We start from the raw sequence: 11,026 nt of genomic DNA, 5'->3' as shown, positions 1-11,026 counted from the left end.
GCTTTGCAGGTGCAGGAAGCGGCTTTGCCAGGAGGCGAGTTTGGGGCGGTGGCACTTAGCACTGGTGAGAGGCTGGTACGCCGCTTTGAGAACCCACAGCAACGTTAATTTCTCCACCTGCTTCCCCCATAATATGAGAGCTGTATTTGAGACTGCCAAGCTCTCACGGCCCACGAGATTTGTGTTTGAGTCGGTTGAACTGTTTGCTACAAAAGGCTGCTGTGGCTCCAAGTAAGGATGGTAGCTGCTCATGGGAGTGCTGTATATACACATCGACTCTTAAGGAAAAAGTTGCAATATCTTCTGTAAGAATGCAAAAATTGGATTTTCCCTATCTAATACCTACTTCCATAAGATACTGATTGACAGGAAAGAGGTCTGTGTTCCTCTTTGTGAACCACTGATGCATTAGAGAAGTGGATGGGAAGGGAACTCACTGCACTCCCGTCTGGCTGTGGGTAGGTGTGTGGCTTATGAACCAAGAAGGATGTCCGATGGCCTGGGAAGGAGGAGTGATGGGCACAGATGCAGAAGGAATATATGGTGAAAACTAGCCACGCACCAAGCTTTGCCTGTTAGGCAAATAGAAGAAGGGAAGTATAGCAAAGTCTTTTAACTCAGAATGTATTAGAGTTTTTTTTTTTTCCAGAAAATTACTAGAAAATGTGTGCAATGTAGATTTTAAGTGCTCTGTATCTTGTGAGTATGTGAAGATGAGTTTTGTTGGATCCATTTAGTAGTTAATACTTTAATCTCTTGGAACATTTAAAGCTTTAAAACCTGGTATCAGACATTGTAAATGCTAGAACAGAAGCAGGAATACTGCCTTTTTTTTTTTCAAGTCCAACTTGCAAGTTCATCTTTGGAAAGGAGTTATATATATATTCATATACATAATATGAATGTATTCAACATAGAAAAGGAGACGGATCTTTTCTTGGTGACAATTCAGTACAACCCTGGCTCCCTTGCAAGCATGGGAACCCAGATGTTAGCAGACATTAAAATAATAATCGATGTAAATACTATGCCCTTTCACGTGCAACGTCTAGGGTAAGGGATAGTTTGTCTAAATTTTTTTCTACAAGGTCTTGTATCAATGTCTGTTGTTCAGTAGCTGCAATGAAATCAAGGCTGTGGTCATCTCACCATGCTGATGCCCTACGTCAGCGCTTGGGTGGGCCCTGCACCTTCATGCTCGAGGGTCCCGTCAGAGGAGCACCCAGAGACTCAAATCGTGTCTGGACCCACAACAGTTTGTAGTTTATGTGGGCGTATGTGCTGATTCTGAAAAGAGGAGGGGTTTTGGCAGTCTGGTGTACAAACAGAAAGCACTGGTGTGTTAGGACAGGGCCATGGATTTCAGAAGCTTATAAACCTGAGGTGAGCAATCTGTAAAGGTCAGATAGGGAAGACAATACATTATATGAAGTTTTTATACACTTTTTGGCATGAAAGAGTATTAAAATTGTTCAGCTGCCCCTCAGTCTAGCCATTTTATGTGACCCATTTCTTAGAGGCACCTGAGCATGAGTGGAGCTGGAGAAGCAATTTCCCTTTGCAGTTAGGTTTATGAATCTCTTTGGTGAAGTGGAGCACCTTCACACCCAGACTCAGAAGTAAATCTTTGCTAAGTCAGCAGCATTTCCACCCTCTCTAAATCTGAGAGGAGGGAATCTTGCCCAGTTTGGAGTTTTTTTCTCAACAAGCCCTGGACATTTGGTGCAGATCAAACTGGTGTTCCTGAATCTAGGACTTGCTTGGGAAGAAAATGCCAAGAGTTTTCAACTTGCAGTGTGATCTGAAAGAAAATGTATCTTGTGCTGGGCTTGGCTTTGAGGTGAGTGTTTAAATGCAGTGCTTTGCCCAGTGGTACTCATCTGCCCAGGGCAACAAACTGTCCTGCACAACTGTGCTCATCTGGTGAGGGACCCCAGAGAAGAGCTGGGAAGGGGAGCTGGTTTCAAAACCATGTGGAGCTGCTTCAATTATAGCCCCACTCAGACCTCCTGGAGTTTAGCCACAGCTTCAGTGGGAGCAGAGCCTGGCGATTTCTTAGTGTTAAACCTAATCCTGGGTCTCTGCAGGTTGGTTCTACGTTACTGAAGCGGGGCACAGTGGGTGTGCTGGTGGGCAGCATCTTCTACCATCTGGGGCTTTCTCTCCCTGATATAAATAATACCCTGCTCAGAGGGCAAGGGTAGGGATGACTCACTGCAGAGAAAAATAACTTATCCCCATACATCTCCCCAAGACTTTAACAGACAGGGAAAAGATGGCAAACTTAGATGTAAAAAAAAAAAAAAAAACCCCACCAAAAAAAAAACCCCAACAAACAAAAAAGGAGAGGAGGAGTCTACTTGGTATTTCTCTTTTCTCCTTTATGGAGTTCAAGAGGATAACCAGTGCAGAGAGACCTGAGTGGAGAATGGTTTGGTTTTGTTTAATGTACATTAGTGGCACTGATTAGTTGTCATCTCTGCCATTGCCTTTACCTGCTAGATTGTGGCCAAATCCATGCTCAAGAGGAACCTTGCAGTGTGTCAGCTTGATGCGATGCAGTGAGTGTACCATTTGGCAGACACAGGGTGGTTACCAAACAAGCACTAGTTTCTCTCTTTATTAAGTGATGCAGTTAATGTCTGTGATTGTACACAGAGCCTTAAAATTAATGTGACAGTGTGCTTTTCTCTCAGGAGGTGGTGTGCCATGCTGCATGGGCAGCTCCCTCTGCTTTGGGAGAGCATCAGGGGAGGCTGGGTGTCCGGGAGCCTCAGTGGGTGCAGAGGGACAGAACGTGCTCGTACCTCTTCTCGCTCCTCGCAGATGCGGGTAGTGCTGGTGGTGTGCAGGCTTGGGGTGCCTTTGCTCAGGGCTGGTTTTGTGGGCATGGAATCCCTTAGCAACAATGTGCAGCAGCAGGGAAATCAAGGCATGCTCACATGTGCATTTTTGCTACACTAGTCTCCAAAAGTGCTGTCCCTTCCCAAGGTTTCTTCTGGCCTGGAGAAGAACAAAGCCTCTTCTAGCACATCTGCTGGCTGTCACTTCAGGGAGACTTACGGGTGTTTGGCCCCAACATTTTCATTTTGGCATGTTTCAGTTCAGATTATTTATCTTTTCTGTGGTTAATAAAGGAGAATAGTGAAACACTGAAAATGCAAGGAAAGAAAGGACTCATTTAAGATGTTGGCTGCAGGTTACTCTGCAATGGGGCAGGTTTTGCTGGACAGAAGTAGATCTGCATCTCACCAGCTTCCCTGAGCTTTCAACTGCCCTTGCTGGCTGAGCGGCTGCAACACCTGGCATTGCTGTGGAGGTCGCAGGCCAGGACAGCAGAGCTAGGGAGAGTTTTGCATTGATTTCCCCCTTTTTGGCTGGCTGCTGGCTCTGCTTGCTCAGTGTTTATTCCAGCAGGGACTGCACCCAAATGCATACCTGACTGATGGCCCTGTCCGCTGCCTGTTGAACAGCCTTTCCTGGGCAGGACAGGTTGTGTGGCAGTTGCTAGAAGCTGCCATACACTGATGATGGTTGTGGGGCTGTTCCCAAGGGAAAGCTGCCAAAAACTCAGTCCAGGCAAAACTCCTATGAGAAAGGGACTGATCAGGCCTTGAAGGACCGTGGGTTTGAGTACTATCGCTCACTTTCCAGAGCTCCTGATAAGGTGTTTTAACATACCTGCTCTTCTCAAGGATGTCTGTTTTCTGACATGTTTGTGTTGGGGCTTTGAGTCTTGAGCATTTCATGAGCTGACCCCTGTCAGCCCAGGATGGGCCAGACGACTTTGGCCTGGGTGGGATGCAGGGAAGTGAGCAAGCTTTGGAGCCCCTTCACAGGGGCAGTGCTGGTGGATCTGAACTGGCAAAGTGGAAGCAGCATAGCTGTGAACATGGAGAAGGAATCCCATGGTAGCCTTTGGGAGGCCTGTAAAATGAGAGCTTGAAATCTTGAATTGTGCAAGGATATTTATTTGATAACCAGTGATGTGACTATTTCCAGCATTGTCCAAACTAAAGACTGATTATGCTTATGTATACAAGGAGCCTGGGGAGCATGGACTGGTTCAGACAGAAGGGAAGTAAACAATGCTGAAGTCAGAATAAAGGTGGAATAAATAAATAAAGGAACAGGACACCTGCTTTGTCAAGCAGCAAAAGGAACAGTAGCAGCAATACCAGGCTCCAATCTTAGGACTCTCTGGTTAACTCCAGCAGTTTTATTCATTATAATTATACCTATTGATACTTCATTCATTGCTATAGCTACCAACCCTCAGTAGCACAGGTAACTGCCTTGGTGCAGAGGCAGGGACGCGCTGAGCACTGTAACATCCCCGCAGCTTGCGGAGGGAGGGAAGCTGCTGAGGGGCTTCCAGGTGCTGTGTGGATGCACGTGTGGTGGGTTCACCCTGACTGGACACCAAGTGCCCACCAAAGCCGCTCTATCACTATCCTCCTCAGCTGGACAGTGGAGGGAGAATATAACAAAAGGCTAGTGGGGAGAGATAAGGACAGGGAGAGATCACTCACCAATTACCATCATGGGCAAAACAGACTTGACTTGGGAACATTGGTTTAATTTATTACCAATCAAATCAGAGTAGGATAATGAGAAATAAAAACTAAATCTTAAAACACCTTCCCCCCACCCCTCCCTTCTTCCTGGGCTTAACTTTACTCCTGATTTCTCCACTTCCTCCCTGCCAGTGGTGCAGAGGGATGGGGAATGGGGGTTGCAGTCAGTTCATCACTTGTTGTCCCTGCCACTCCTTCCTCCTCAGCGGAAGGACTCCTCACACTCTTCCCCTGCTCCAGTGTGGGCCCTTCCCCCAGGAAGCAGTCCTTCAAGAACTTCTCCAACATGAGTCCTTCCCACGGGCTGCAGCTCTTCACAAACTGCTCCAGCATGGGTCCCTGCGGGGTCACAATTCCTGCCACCAAACCTACTCCAGCATGGGCTCCTGTCTCCACAGGGCCATAGGTCCTGCCAGGAGCCTGCTCCAGTGTGGGCTTCCCACGGGGTCACAGCCTCCTTCAGGCACCCACCTGCTCTGGCGTGGGGTCCCTCCCGGGCTGCAGGTGGGATCTGCCCCACCGTTCCCCTCCATGGCTGCAGGGCACAGCTGCCTCACCAGGGGCTGCCCCACAGTCTGCGGGGGAATCTCTGCTCCGGGCCTGGAGCACCTCCTCCCCTCCTTCCTCACTGACCTGGGTGTCTGCGGAGTTGTTTCTCTCACATATTCTCAATCCTCTCTCAGGCTGCAATTGCACAGGTTTTTTCCCCCCTTCTTAAAGATGTTATCCCAGAGGTGCTACCACCATCACTGATGGGCTCAGCCTTGGCCAGCGGCAAGTCTGTCTTGGAGCTGCTGGCATTGGTTCTGTAGGGGAAGCTTCGAGCAGCTTCTCACAGAAGCCACCCCTGTAGCACCCCCACTATCAAAACTTTGCCACGCAAACCCAATACAACATGGAAGCAGCACTTCATGGTGCTTTTCTCCTACCCGCTCTGGCCCTGATTAAGAAGACTGTCCAAGGCCCTCTCTGGCCGAGGCAGTTATGGGGCAGCCCCTGAAGGAGAGCTCCTGTGTGGTCTGTATCACCCTCAGGCTCTGTGGGGATCTGGTAGGACCACTCCCGAGTTGGTGACTGGAAGGAACACTGGCCTTCCTGCTGCTTTGGACTATGGTTAGACTCTGATGTTAAGGGTCTTTTCCAACCTAAATGGTTCTATGATTCTATGGTGGCCTAATTCTTGCCTTTGTGCCTCCTGGACTCCTCCCTCCAGAGACCCACTGATGCTTTTGAGATTGAGATTTCTTTGATTTATACTAATGTACTCTTGTATTAGGTGACAGCTTAACAAAATGGCCACTACCTTTTGCCTCTGGATTCCTCTGTGCTGTTTCTCAGTTTTCCCCACTTTGATAATTCCTACTAGTTTAATTAAACTGCAAATTTCATCCCTTCCCTATTCATTTTCCTCTCTGTATCATTGGTGCAGTTGCTCACATAGAATGTGGTGGTTTTGCATGTTAAGCAGGTCTCTTCTTCAGCTAGTCTGCAGATGCGTATCCTTATCTTCATCCTACAAGCACTGCTACCCTCTCGGTGCTCAGAGGCACAAACACAAAGTGCCATTCTCCTCTTTGGTGTATGCGGGGTTCGGCTGTGAGTGGTGAATTGTCAGGCATGAGCCTTCCTGCACGCAGCTGCTGAGCTTTAGTGCTGTTGATTGCTGGAGTTTACACATACACACTCCTGGAAAAGGTCACACCAGTGCAATATTGGCTTAAATGAAAATTGGTTTATTATGCATGTGGCTCTTCCTGCAGGCAGCTGATTAAGCAGCCAGCTGTGGCCAGATGTCTGCTGGAGATCCTCCAGGATGCACACAGCTTTAAAAGATGGTTTGGATGACTTGTAGTTGAGCCTGTTTGTCAGCTCAGTTGAACTCATGGCATTTTTTATCACAGTTGGGCACAGTGCTTCTCCCCAGCATGGGAAAGGGCTGCTTGTCATAGATGCTGCTGGTGTGGGGAGCAGCAGAAGGGGAGGCACCACGTCTGGTTCACTTGGAGTGCATGGGCTGTGCTGGGCACTGAAGGGGACTCTCATTTCAAACACTTCCATCTATCGGGGTATATCAGGAGCAAAATCTATGAGAAGTACCTTGGTTATCTTCACTTAGTCTGTACTTTTCTAACCTGAGTCAGCTGTAATCTATAAAGCAGCTTTCGGCTAACTTTTCCCCACATAACTTCTACTAATACTTGTGATAAATAACAACAGATGCTATTTTAAAGAGACTATTTGATCAGATCAGAAAGATGTAGACAATGTGATTCATCTGACATCTACAATTTAAAATAAAAAATAGTAGTATCTTCTGGTCTTGGTTTCTGCACGCTAGGGCTCTGTATAGTGCTCTGTGCTTTCCAGTTTAGTGACAAGGGGTTGCTTGTAGCTGCACCTCCCCAGACTTCCCCCTTTCCCCCAACATGAAAATGTCTTGTAGCAGACTTATGCAGTGGCCCTGCCAGGCAGTGGCCAGATGGGGGGATGTGGTGTGTGCAAGCCCAGCAGCCCTTTCTGGCTCTGAGCGGAGGGATGGGTTGAGAAGGGAAAGGGGGTGGGAGTGATGTGTGCTGGGGCTGTGCAGGCGAGGAGGACTGGAGAGCAGGTGGCTGTGGATGGAGCCCAAGGGCCAGCCTGGGGCAGGGCTGGTAGTTCAGAGGGAGCCTGAGCTGCTGGAGGAGCCGGGCATTTTGCACATTGTTGTTCAACATCACCAACGTGGGCTTCTTGTCCTAAACACAAGCAAAGCATTTATCTGACATTGTTCGACCCACGTTCAGTAGGACCTGTTTAGGATTCATAGCATGACATGGGGCGTTGGGTTTTTTCTGCTTAAATTGAGCCTCCCAGTGATAGAGCTGAAAGATGAGGTAATACAAACGATCCCTCCGCTACTGTTCCTGTGTTATTTGGCATAATTATCCCTTCCTTGAAACTGCCTGCAGTTCAATTAAGTAGCTTTTTGTGAAACTCCTAAGTAGATGAAGAAAAAGGAGGAAAAGCTCCACAGTGTGTGCTCTTTTTCTTCATTAGAGGATTTGGCAGAGGGGTCCCCTTAAAAACATATAGAAGAAAATCAGAAAAGGGATCTCTGCTAAAGCCTGTTCTAAACAATGTTTGCTAAAATGCGCTATTTGGTTTAGCTGCATCCCTGTGTGATTTTAGTGTCATGTGTGGTCCCAAGTACCCCAATACCTGAGATGTGTGATAGTCAGAGGCTCTGATGGATTTTGTCATGAGCACGTTTCAGATTTAGACTTTTATTTTACTTTTTTATCCCAGAAACATAGCAATGCTGAAGGTCTGTAACTCTGGGGCTGAAACCTGTGAGAGCTCAGTCCAGCAGAATCAGTTACATTTACAAACATGACTGTGACAAATGACTAGGAAGGTACTGCTGGAAACAACCACCCGTCACCAGATTTATAGTGATATTTAATTCACAAGGTTGAATGTCTCTAATCCTGTTGTTGGAAACCCTGGCTGTCCTGAGCCTGGGCTGCAAACTCCATTATAAAATCCAGCAGGCAAAAGTCTCAACTCATTTAAATTCTGTACCCTTTTTCTAAGCCCTTTTTCAAGTGGGCAGTGTGGCTGGTAGAGGCAGGGCTTGTTTGCTCTCACTCATACAATGAAAGCAGTGACTTGGGGCCATGGCACATGGCACTCCTCTGCTGCGCTTCGGGCACTTCCAGTGACCGGGCACTTCCAGTGACCAAGATGAATTTTTTTCTGCTGGTTGGGATGAGTGGCTGATGGGGAGCTGTCTACACGACAGAAATCTCCATCTCATGAGGTGAAACCTACCTGAGAGGCAGATCTGAGGGGGTGGCAAGGGGACCAGGCACTTTCCTGTGGCTGGGCTGCCTCGCTGTGCTATGACACTGTGAGGGTGGGAGCCACTGATGTTTTAAACCACCAGAAGCTGATCCATCCTGTGACAGTAACCCTTTGCTGCTTTTTGTTTGGGGATGTGAAGGCCATCGTTCATCTGCAGTGCTGTGCCCATACCTGGGGGTCAATGCCCCATTAGGAGACAGGCTCCAGCGGCAGGACCCGTCCTGGGGTCTTTCTCCTTGCCACAGTGAGGACAGAATCATAGGGTGCTTCTCTCTGACTGTTGTGTGGTTTTTTGCCTCTCCCTTGACCCGCTTCCAAGGCTACCCTACACCTGATGGACTTCCTACAGCACTAGGCTGTCTGCCTGGACGCTGTATGTCCCTGCAAAGTCCTCAGGCCAGGGGCTGTTTCATTATGCTGCTGTACAGCACCAGCCAACACGAGGTGCCACGTTCAGCTGAAGGTCTTTGGTATGCTGTATTACAGCAAATTAATCTTCTGACTATAATATTCAATATCATACTTTTGCCCACAGTTCATCCTGTCAATTTAGTCTGCTAAGAGAAGGTGCTGAGTGAGAAATAGGTGGAGCAGGGTTTCTAGCCTGTTGGTAAGGCACGAAAATATGAGCCTTTAATTTTTTTTTGAGACAATTTTGTAATTGTAATAAATATTTATATGTCTTTGGTCCACTGTAGCAAGCTAATAGTAAATTCATTTGTGATACCTATTTATTACAAAAGGCTGGAGCCTTTCAACCCCCTTGTTGTGTCTGGCAACTCCTGGGAATTAATTGCATGCTGTCAGAAAGGCAGATCTTGCAAATCCAGACCCAGCCCGCTAATAGTGGATTATTTAACAGTTCAAGACTGCATGAGGCTGCTTTTTATTCTACTCTGCTTGGCGGGTTTAAAGAGGTTTTTAAAGAACTGAACAGCTGAGGCAGAAGTCAGTGCGAGTTCAATGGGGAATGCATTAGCAGTGGTCCCCTGTCCATAGCATCCTCAGTGAGTGCTGCCAAGTTAATTGTGGCAGGAATCACTTTGAACAACTCTCACAGCTTTCCTGCTGGCCATCTCCCTCAAAGCAGCCCCAGAGGGGTGAACGGACTTGGGGGACACCTCTGCTGTCCTTCAAGCTGAGTTAGGGACCTGTTGAGCTGCCTAGGAGGTGCAGGGGGCCAGTGCTGGCTGGGGTTGTGGGACTGCCATCTCTAAGGATGCACAGTCCCAGTCCATCCTGCTGCCTGCCTCATCTCATAACCCTGTCTGTGAACCCACTGAACTCCATTTAAAACCAGTGGGGAGATCTGGGCTGCTGGAAAGGCTTTCACTGAGCTTCCCTGCTTTGGTAGTTAGAGACTGTCTTCTAACTTCCAGGGCAAATTTACCTGAGGAAAGTTCATAACCACTTATTCCTGTTCCATCTCTGTTTATCAGATTCTTCTCTGACTACTGCTATTTATCCCTTTGTACGTGTGTGTGTGTATATATATGCATATGGCACATGAAGTCCTGTAAAATGCAATTAATACTATGCTGTATCTTTAGAAATGTCTGTGATTAAATTCTGGGATTTTTCTCGGCTGCTTTCTGTTGGTGACTCATCATCATTCAAGCCCAGCTGGCACAACTGGGTTCTTGGTTGTTTCTGACTACTGAGGTTTTATAGCAAATGTATTTTTACAGGCAGACAAGTGGAGAGCCTTGTGTTTATTACTATTGGATTCATCCTATTTATATCACTTGAATCTTCAAGGTCATCTGGTTCTTACATGAAATACCTTTCCTTCAGTCCTCTGTCGGCAGTACAATGCCTTTTTTAATAATCTGTACACATCAATACTTCTCATGCCGTGGCTGTTAATGAAAGTACTGAGACAGGCAGATCTCGGGCTCGCTCTGTAAGAAACAACTCTGATAAGCACCATCAAATCTGACTGTGCCCCTTTCAGCAGTCCCCTTTCCCCCTGCCTTGTCTCTCTTTGATGCTGTCCTTTAAAATCTGTTCGGAATCCTTTCAGAGCAGGGAGATCTGACAAGAGAGTCTTGGTATTACCTGGATTGCCCTCTCCTCTCGTGCATTTAACCCCACACTTCATCTCTGAGACACTGGACTTTTCTGATCAGTTCCTCCTCTAGTCCACTCTCTGCTTAGTTTTAATATTATTTTAATGTCCTATTACTTCTCCAGAGAAGCTAGGAGCTTGATCCCACAAAGTTTTACATCTGATGAGAGTATGAATTCTGCATAGCGTATTTTTCATTTGAAGAAATGTTGGGCTTTTTCCACATGCAGTCCCCTGAGGTCCTGAATCCATTTTCTATCTCTAGTATTTTGTATTTTCTCATCATAGTTCTTTTTTTTTGCACTTTCTTTTTCTGGCAACAGGTATAATACATTTATCATGTTCACATATTTAACAATACACACATCTGTAAGTGCAGTGTTTCATGAGGGATCCTTATCTCTGCAACAGACTGAAATACCCTACAGGAACATTGAAATCCAAAATGTTTGGGATCACCAGCTGATGGAGCAGGGCCTCTGGATGCCCATCTCAAAATGGGAGGATTTGCAAAGACAGAAGGATATCAGCCTGTAAA

Source organism: Strix uralensis, chromosome 16 (genome assembly GCF_047716275.1).
Source record: "Strix uralensis isolate ZFMK-TIS-50842 chromosome 16, bStrUra1, whole genome shotgun sequence".
NCBI lineage: Eukaryota > Metazoa > Chordata > Aves > Strigiformes > Strigidae > Strix > Strix uralensis.
Note: the sequence above shows the minus strand (reverse complement) of the source record.